The 10,336-nt window shown below is 38.1% G+C and overlaps 1 non-coding gene across 1 annotated transcript; it reads left to right on the forward strand.

Moving 5' to 3' along the window:
- Positions 1–5,904: 5,904 nt before the first annotated feature.
- LOC112715749 (small nucleolar RNA R71) lies at positions 5,905–6,012 on the forward strand. Its single transcript, XR_003159960.1, has one exon. It is a non-coding gene; the product is annotated as a small nucleolar RNA R71 (small nucleolar RNA).
- Positions 6,013–10,336: the final 4,324 nt, after the last annotated feature.

The following is a 10,336-nucleotide window of genomic DNA, read 5'->3' on the forward strand; positions in this document are numbered from 1 at the left end:
TTTGAGCATTCATGTTATAATCAGCTTGACTTTCATATCTTGCATTCTGCAGAGTTATGAATTCTTGGAAAGTTCTGATATGATCAACTTGATTCTAGGCCAGCTGGTTAAAAGATTCTTAGAAGTGTGAAGATTGTTCCCTTTGTATGACCAGAAATTTTGACCCAAAATTCCTCTATTGGCTCATTATCCTCAACTGAAGTTCCTCTTGTCTCTCTTGAGCTCTCTTGTATTATGAATGGTACTCTTCCTGTTTCTTTTGAACTTCTTCATATTGTTCAGATAGCCTTTCAATAGCTTCTTGCATCCCGTTCATATCCAGGTTGGCTTGTACTGGGAGTTGTTATCCTTCCTCTTGTTCTTCTTCCTGTTGTGCTCCTTCTTGTGGTTCCTCTCTCATTCGCCTTCTTTGTGGTCTGCGACGTTGTTGGGCTACAGTAACATTCCTCATCCTTTTTCTAAGGTCATAGGCATGCCTGGATTCAGCCAGATTGGGTTTGCATCCTCCAGTGGCACTCTTCCTTTCATGCACAGCAGTATGATGGTGCTTGGGTAGTGTAGCTGATGAGAGGATTTTTGACGGTTTAGAATTCACAAATGAATTCTCGTTGCAAGTATAGTGTCTAAACCAACAAAGAATCCTTTCATACAAAAGATTGTTTGTCACTAAAACAAACCCCTAAAATTATAAACCGAAGTATTTAAACCTCGGGTCGTCTCTCAAAGGACTTGCAGGGTAGTGTTCTTGTTATTGGTTATGGACTTGTTTATTTTGGGGTTTTGAATGAGAAACATGAATAGTAAATGGTAATGAAATTATATTAACAAAATGGTCTTGGCAAGATTTGGTTGTCAAGGGTCTCTATCATTATCACTAGCCACAATTATGGTAGTTGCAAGGATTAATCCCACTTAGTCATCCTTTAATCAAGTAGCAAAGGAAAGTCAAGTGAGTTATATCAATCCAAGTCCATAAATCCTAGCTTTCCACTAATTGAATTAATGAAGGCTAGAGTCAATGGCTATCAACTATCAATCACTTGGACATTAGTAACTCAAGAAATCATAAGTTACCTTCCCAAGCCAAGAACATAAAATCCTACTCTAACATCCTTCCAAGCATTTCATCAAACACTTGGAAGGTACAAAAGAAAAGTATAGTAAATCATAACAAGAATGAATTCTAACAACAATTGAATGCAAAGAATTAACAACAACAATCAAGGAAATCACAATTATCATGAATTACTTCAAATTGCATTATTAAAAGAAAACAAAAGAACAAAAATAGATCTACAACAAAGTGAAGAATTACAAGGATTAAAGTACAAAACTAGAAAGAGGGAGAGTAGAAGAGTAAGAATTGATAAAGGAATAGTAAATCAAATCATGAATTAAACCTAGATCTAAGAGGAGAGATTAACCTAAACCTAATCCTAATTCTAATTCTAGAGAGAAATGAGAGCTTATCTCTCTAAAACTAATCCTAATGTATGTAAATGATGCTAAGTGAGTGTATCCCCCAAGTCCCTTCAATCCTTGGTCTTTTAAAGTATTTTGGCGCCAAAGTTGGTTGCAAGTTGGGCCCCACAGCTTCTCAAAATTGATGGGCACATTTTCTATTAAAAAAACATATACGGCCACCGACGCGTACGCGTACAGCACGTGTGCGCGTCCCTTGCGGTTTTTGCGATCCACGCGTGCGCGTATTGTGCGCGTACGCGTGGATGTTGTTTCTCAAAATCTTTGGCTTTTCCATGTGTTCTCCACTTTGCATGCTTTTCTCTTCAAGGAATCTTGTGGAATCAAAGGTGAATTAAATTTAGCTAATTGAGGGCCTAGAAAGCATGTTTTCACACTTAAGCACAAATTGGGAGACAATCATGAAACAATGCTATTTCATTGAATAAATGTAGGTAAAATGTGATAAAATCCCCCAAATCAAGCACAAGATAAACCCTAAATATTTGGTTTATCAGTAGCCAGGCATCAAAAGAATTTTTCTCTGCAATCTTTTGAATATCCTTTGCAATGATCCCGTGAACCTTTATCTCTCCCCTTACCATTATGCAGTACAACATGAGGGCCCTTTCCTTGATTACTTCTGAAGTGTTTACTGTGCCCAAGATTGATCTCTTTATAAGCTCATACTATCCTTTTGCTTTATGGATAAGATCCCACACATATATCACTAGAAATTTCATCATAATCCGGGTTGCCAATTATCTTTTTTTGGTACCCAGGCTCATCAAAATGTGCTCCCCTAAATCCTAAGACTTTCATGATGGTCTTAGGACTAAAGTCTACCTCCATACCCTTTACAAAACTCTTGTAAGTCAGGGCAATAGTTGTGTCTAGCCTTGCAGCGTTAGCATAAAATTTCCTTATGATACTGGCATTGATCCTGGTGATTGGTGAGATTAGTTCCTCTCATTTTCTCTTTCTGATCTTGGCTCTTAATTTTGGACATCCATCATTAGATAGCTGGAAAGGAATTTCAGGAAATATTCCTTTTTTCGCCATCCACCCAAATTGCATTTGGTGGAACCGTGATCTGAACTTCCACTAATCATAAGTGTTTTCACTTCCTTCTACAACAGGTTCCTTTATTTTCCTTTTTTTGTTACTTGAAGAAGATGCCATGCTTTTCTTGGTAGTCACCGGTTGAAAGTTTATGAAGAGGAAAGGCTAGTGTGATGTACTCTTGATGGGAAGGTGGTTACGGCAAGATACTATTGTGAAAGTCAGTGAACAAGAGTGATTTGTTGCACAAGAACAACGATTATTGGGTCTTTGGTTTTAGAGAAGCAAGAGCTGAATTTTTAGAGTACAAGAAGTGTGAAAACTTTAGCTCAGAGGCATGGTTCAATTAAAACCATTTATAGCAAGCTTTAATGAAGAATGGATGGTTAGGATTCTTTGGGAAGGGTTGTGAATGAAGGGCGTGCATGCATGGTTGAATGAAGAAAAAAATTGCCTCTTCCTATGGTATATAGCTTCGGTCTTCTTGGTACTTCTTCCCAAGGTGTGCATATTTTCATTTCCAAGAAGCACCGTTCCAAGCCATGTGACCTACCCATTTGTCTTCATGCTATTTTTACCATTTAGTGCTTTGTTCTTTGCATTGAATTATTCTTCATACCTATCTATCACAACAAGGCAAAGGAGGTAAATATAAACAAGTGGCGGTAAGCACATACCCATTAAAAATCAAAGCTAAGATTTTAACTTGCACTCTTTATGATTGTTCAACCAACCGTGACTCTCTTTGGCTTTTATATAATCCTGAAAAACATCAAACTTGGTGTTTGGCTATATGATTCAAAAGGTCTTCCTCCAAGTAATATCATTGAGATCTCAACGGGATTATTGTCACCTTTAGTTGAACCATCATGAGAAACACTTTATTTTCCTATTCTTAAAAGAAATTATACATGGTTGCACTTTCATGAAATTCAAGACTTAAAAGAAATTTGACTCTAATGATTTGTCCTTACAATGGTAATATGATCATTATCCTTAAAAGCAATTTAGTGTGTCTGTAAGCACACCAAACTTAGAGTTGAATCATATGCCTCAAAATGTCATGGATGTTTGTCAAATTGGTTTATGGAAGCTTGAACTTATGTTAGAGCAACCACTTTTATTCACACTGAAGCTTTAAGATTAAGAAAACTAAATCATGGGCTGCGTCCCATAGAGTGCTTCTTTAGCATCATTAGTTTGATGGTTATTCTTTGTCATGGTGGATTGTAGTGCCTTATGTCCTCTCCTCGCACAGTGAAGCTTTCTCCACTTGATTCTTTGATGATCTTTACATGTTCCAAGGAGAGCACCTTGCTGATAGTGAACACCTAAGGTAACTGAGATGGAATGGTTGGACGATTGGGAGGGGTTGGTAAATGGTGGGCTAATATCACCTTATCTCCAGGGGAAAAAGCTTCTGTAGGGATCTTCTTATTTCTCCATCCTCTTGGTGATTTTTTCTTACTTTTCCTTCTTCTTCCGGTGTTGCTCCATTGACTCTTGTAATTAAGCAGTCCTTGTTAACTGCTCCCCTTGATTCTTGTGGTTTCAGCTCTTCTTTGAGTTCCTTTGGTTGCTGTGTTTCTTGAAATTCTTGCTTGTTCACTAAGGATTGTTTCAAGGGCTCTAGTTTCGGTTCACTGTCGCTTTCTTCCAGGGGTTCTTTGCTTTGATCATTCTCCATCTCCTTAGGTTCTGACTCAGAGTTAGTTGCAGGTTTAAACACATGAAAAGTGAGATGTTCATTATGTATTCTCAGTATTAATTCTCCTTGCTTCACATCTATGATTGCTCTAGCCATAACTAGGAATGGTCTTCCCAAGATGATTGGGTGGAGGTGACTTTCCTCCATGTCCAGAGCAACAAAGTCAGTGGGGAGAAAGTAATTTCCCACATTGACCAATACATTCTCAAGTATCCCTTCAGTTTACTTCCGAGTCTTATCTGCCAATTCGATGACTACATCTGTGGGTTTCAATTCATTGATTTGTAATTTCTTCATGAAAGACAAAGGCATCACATTTATGCTAGCCCCTGAATCACAGAATCTTCTGTCAATTATTGCATCTCCTATGGCACAGGGGATATGAAAGCTCCCTGGATCTTTTTTCTTTAAAGATAAATCCTTCTTGATAAGGGCACTACATTCTTTATTCATGATCACTGTTTGTCCCCCCTTCAAGGTTTTTTTCTTGGTCAGCATCTCCTTCATGTACTTGATGTAGTTAGGCATCTGTTGGAGAATTTTGATAAAAGGTATGTTGACACTAAGGGATGTAAACACGTCTAGAAATCTTGAGTATGATTTCTCTTTCTCACCACTTTTGAATCTTTGAGGAAATGATACTTTTGGCACGTAAGGGTTCAAAATTTTCTTTTGTTGTTGTTCTTCCCCTTGTATCAGTCCATTTCCTTGTTCATTTTCCTCCAAAATTTCTTGGGGACTTCCTTGACTGCGTTCTGTCAGCTTGTTGGTCTCTTCCTCCAGGCTCTCTTCAACTGCAAGTGTAACTTCTTTACATTCTTCCCATCTCACCTTCTTTATTTCCCCCTTTGGATTTTTTTCAGTGTCACTGGGGAAACTATCTGTGGACTTAGGAATCTGTTGTGAGAGATGTCCTACTTGAGCCTCAAGCTTCTTAATAGTTTTTCCTCGACTTTTTATACTAGCTCTCACTTCTTCCTTGAAGTTTTTCATTTCTTCAGATTCCTTGCAGAGGTGTGCAAACATCGCTTCAATTTTTGATATTCTGTCATCATCATGTGATGATGGTTGGTTGGGGTGGAGTTATTGAGAATGGTTATTTTGGTTTTGGTATGGTGGCTGGGAAGGTTATTGTATGGGTGTTGATATGGTCTTGAATTAGATTATTGGTAAGTGTTTTGGTTGGAGTTATGGGTTTTATGGTCTTGGCCTTGAGCTTGTTGGTTTCCTCACCTAAAATTTGGATGGTTCCTCCAACCAGGGTTATAGGTCTTTGAGTATGGATCATTAACTTGCCTAGATGAATTTCCCAGGTAGTTAACTTCCACCCAATTAACTCCTTCCTCTGTGTTTGGCTCTGATTGAGGTGATGGTTGAGTGTGGATGGCCGCAGCCTGATTTTTCTCCATTTGCTTGGTTAACTCAGCTAGTTGCTTAGTGATCATCTTATTTTGGGCCAGGATTGCATCCATGTTGTTTAGCTCTATAACTCCTCTGTTGTTGTTCCTTTCTGAGGCATAGAAATACTCATTGTCAGCCAATGTTTCTATGACATCAATACTGTCCTCAATAGTCTTCATCTTGTTAAGTGAGCCTCCAGATGAGTGGTCCACAACCTTCTTTGATTCATAGGAAAGCCCTTCATAAAAGATGTACAGTTGCACCCATTCATTAAACATATCAGGGGGACATTTCCTTGTCAGATCTTTGAATCTCTCCCAAGCTTCATATAAGGTTTCACTATCTTACTGTCTGAATGTCTGCACCTCAGTTCTCAGTCTATTCACTCTTTGAGGAGGGTAGAACCTTGCCAAGAATCTATTCACCACATCTTCCATGGTTGTCAAGCTTTCCTTAGGGAATGATTCCAACCACTTAGATGCTTTGTCCTTCAAAGAGAATGGGAAAAATAGCAATCTATAGGTATCAGGATAAACACCATTAGACTTAACTGTATCATAGATCCTTAGGAATGTAGTGAGATGCTCATTAGGGTCCTCTTGTGCACTTCCTCCGAAAGAACAATTGTTTTGGACGAGTGTGATAAGCTGAGGCTTTAATTCAAAGTTATTGGCTTGGATGGTTGGCTTTTGAATGCTGCTACCACAGTTTTCTGGGTTTGGATTGATATAGGAACCAATCACTCTCCTCTCTTGTCCAGCATGGTGATCTGCACCTCGTCTGGCATGATTGTTCACCTCTTCTTCATGATGGTTTTCCATATCATCCTTAATGTCTATATCCAAGTCTTCCTTATCTTCCTCTGCACTAATAACCTTCTTCCCTCTTACTTCCCTCCTTAAACTAAGGAAGGTCCTCTCCAGTTCACTATCAAAAGAGGACGAGGTTCCCCTTCTTCTACCTATCATACAATGAACAAGTACAAGAAATAGCAAGTACAGAATCCACTAAAACAGAGTATAGTTAGTTTGGTAAAAGCAATTTATCAAATGGTTAGTGGGTTAAGTTATTGGGAAGTAAAGGGATGAGAAAAAAATAAAGAGAAACAACTAAAATTGCAGAAAGTAAAAGATGAACAGCTGAAATTAAACTTCCAAAAGAAAATAATAAAACAAAATGCTCAATCTAGTTATCCTTCAATTTAGTAATTGTCAATACAAAACCAATCCCCGGCAATGGTGCCATAAACTTGATTCACCCAAAAACTGTCTCTCAACAACTTTCTTGCCGGCAAGTGCACCAGATTATCGTCAAGTAAAAACACACAATTGAGTGAAGTCAAATCCCACAGGGATTGGTTGGTTGAGCAATGTTAATTGGAGAATTGTTCTAGTTGAGCAAAATAGAATTGGAATTTAGATTTCTCAAAGTAAATTGGCGAGGAACTTAAATTGCAAGAAATTAAATGACAGAAATTAAATTGCGAGAAATTAAATGACAGAAGCTTAATTTGAAAGAAATTAAATGGAATTGGGGAATTATCATGAAATTAAAGAACAGAATGTAAAGAGAATGAGTAGATCAGAGAATGGGGAGTTCATTGGGTTTTAGGAGATATTGAATTCTCCGGATGAAATCATTTTCATCTCTTCCTCAATCAATGCATTCATTGACATTGCTTGGCAATCTTAGATGGTTGGATCCCAATGTCTTGGCTCACCAATCTCTCTAAGAATGAACAATTGCCCAATGTCTTGAATTAATTGCTCATGGAAAGAGATGAAGTTCAGTCACTGATTTTACCACACAAATTCATAGATCAAAGTATTGGTAGGATTAAATGTCACAATATCCATCCAACCCCCAATCTAATCCAATGTGAGAAAGCAATTCTAGCATGAATTCTTCATCCCTCTCTCAAGGATCCGAAGAACTCCAATTATGGATAGCTTCTCTGTCAAGACAACTATCTAATTAAATTAAGATCGAAAGCTTTCTAACAAAAATCAAGAGAAAAGAAAGAAGAAGAAGATGAAAATGACTATTGATCCATTGAATTACAATAGAGCTCCCTAACCCAATGAAAGGGGTTTAGTTGTTCATAGCTCTAAGAATGGAAAATGGAATTGAAAGATGCATTGTAGAATTAAAATTACAGAGAATTTGAGAATTTCCCAAAACTGTTCGAATTTCCAAAATCCAAAGTCTCCCCCAAAGTAAAATCCCCCTAAAACTTGAATTCTAAGCTATTTATACACTTTCTTTCATTGATTCTTCAGTCTATGCATTGGGCTTTTGGCCTTAGTTGAATTGGGTTAAAGTTTCTCCAATGGGTTTCCTTGCTGCTTAGAGGAGCTCTATGTTGAATGTTCCAGTTCTGATGCTTCACGTTGGAGTCCACGTTTGATGGCCAACATTGAATCAAACATTTCTATTAAAATTCAGTTCTGCTTGCTGTCATCTACGTTTGACTCAACATTGAAGTGCCAATGTTCCTTTATCCACGAGTACGCGTGCTTTGCGTGTCCGCGCACTTTGAGATAAAAAGCTCATCCACGCGTACGCGTAATGCACGCGTGCGCGTGGATGCAAAAATTCCAAGTTCAAGTTTTTAAAGCTTTTAGGAGGACATTGCCATCAGTGTTGGACTGGAAACGTTCCCTCCAACGTTGGCTGATCCATGCGTGCGTGTGCTGTATGCGTGCGCGTGGATGCTCGAAAGCTATCCTGCGCATATGCGCCAAGGATGCGTGCGCGTCGTTACGCGTTTTCAAAATCAAAATTTTGAACTCAGAATCGCGCACGTTGGCCACTACGTTGGAGGTGATCTTGTTGGTCCAACGTTACCCATCCACGCGTATGCGTCAGCTGCGCGTGCGCATGGATTGTCAAAATTCTCAATTCACACGTGCGCATCGCTACAAATTTTCATAATCTCCAGAAAGCACATTTTATCACCACATTGGGGTTAACGTTGGCTTGCCAACGTTGTCTCCAACGTGTGTATCAGCAATTATGCAGAGCTTTGCTCTACTCTCCCTTTTCAACGTTGCTTCTTCCTCCTCTTCTTGATCTTTCTTCAACCCCTTTCTTTGCATTTCTTTACCTGTCATCAACCAACATATGCATCAAAGCCTTGCTAAATCTATGAGGATTATAGTCCTTCTTAGCATTCAAGTAATTATAGCATAATTCTCATGAAATTGCATCAAATTAACATGGTTGGATGAATATAAGCATATATGAATTTCTAAGCCAATTGCTTACTTATAATGCAAGAAAGTGCATAAAACCTACTAAAAATAAAGAAAAAGGCTAGTGAAACTAGTCTAAGATGCCTTGGCATCATATTCTTTATAAAGAAACAATGAAAAAAGAATTGAAGATGAAGAATCAAACAAATTAATCTATTGAATTACAACAGAGCTCTCTTTCCCAGATGAAGAGAATTAGAAACTCATATCTAAAGAACTACAAAATGGGTTTGAAAAAAAATGGAAGAGAGGAAGAGAGTTAGGAGAGAGTTCGAAGACTCCCCTCCAAAGTGTGTTTAATTGTTATTCCTCTATCCCTATTTATAACATATCACAAATGCAAATTCAAATATAATTCAAATTACATTAAATTCAAAGCTAAATTGAGTTGATTTTATGGGCTTGATTCAACTGGAAGCTTGGAGGTTTGAGGAATAAATGAAGGAATTGGAGCACCAGACGTTGGGCTAGAGGTTAGCAGTTACACACCAAGACATCCCACGTCCAACGACAACTTAATTTCTAAGATTTTGGGCTTCTGTATGAGTTTGGCGTTGCATGGAAAATTAATGGCATTGACCGGCACACTTTCTTGCTACATAATTTGGCCCAAATTGCTTTATGATTGTATCAGCTGTTGGACGCCACAAAACTGGCATAGGCCGGCAATGCTTGTTTGGTTTCAATTTGGGCTTTAAAGGCTTGTTTGTTACGTACTTTGGTTGCATAAGGAAGCTATGTAAGAATCATGTAAACTATGAAGAATTATATATCATTGGAAAGCTCTTGAAATTAGCTTTATAAAGTTGCTAGAAACATGTCATTTGAACCTCTATAGCTCAAGTTATGCTCCTTTGAAGGTGAAGAGGTCAGGTTGCCAGGCACCTCACGTTTGATGCCAGTTTCTCCGCATTGCACGCAAACTGGGAATCATGCCTACGCATGAGGGATGCATACACATGATTCCCCTTATGAAATTAGTCGTCTGTACGCATCTCTCATGCATACGCATGACATCCCTTTTTGCTCCTTTTAGTACTTGGCTTATAATGATGATTTGCACCTTCAGATTCAGTGTTCACTATGGACTATTATATATTATTGGAAAGCTCTGGATGCCTACTTTCTAATGGCACTAAAATTACCTTATTTGTAGCTTTGTAACTCAAGTTATTTTTTTTGGAGTATGAAGAGGTCAGGGTTCAAATTCTTTTTGAACTTCTCTTGGGCTTGTTTCTAATTTTTGTCATCTTTCTTGCCTCTTCAAGGCCTCTTTGATTGTCCATCTCCGCTTTGTTCTTGCCTAGAATCGTTCAATCATTTCCTATACTTGAAAGCACAAAGCAACTCCAAGAAGTATTGATCAAAGCACAAAAAATCTTAATAAAAGCAAAGAAAAATCTCTAACTTAATTCAACAAAAGAAATTCTAAGAACATTGATTAAAAGCA

The sequence above is a fragment of the Arachis hypogaea genome, chromosome 1 (assembly GCF_003086295.3).
Source record: "Arachis hypogaea cultivar Tifrunner chromosome 1, arahy.Tifrunner.gnm2.J5K5, whole genome shotgun sequence".
NCBI classification, from domain to species: Eukaryota; Viridiplantae; Streptophyta; class Magnoliopsida; order Fabales; family Fabaceae; genus Arachis; species Arachis hypogaea.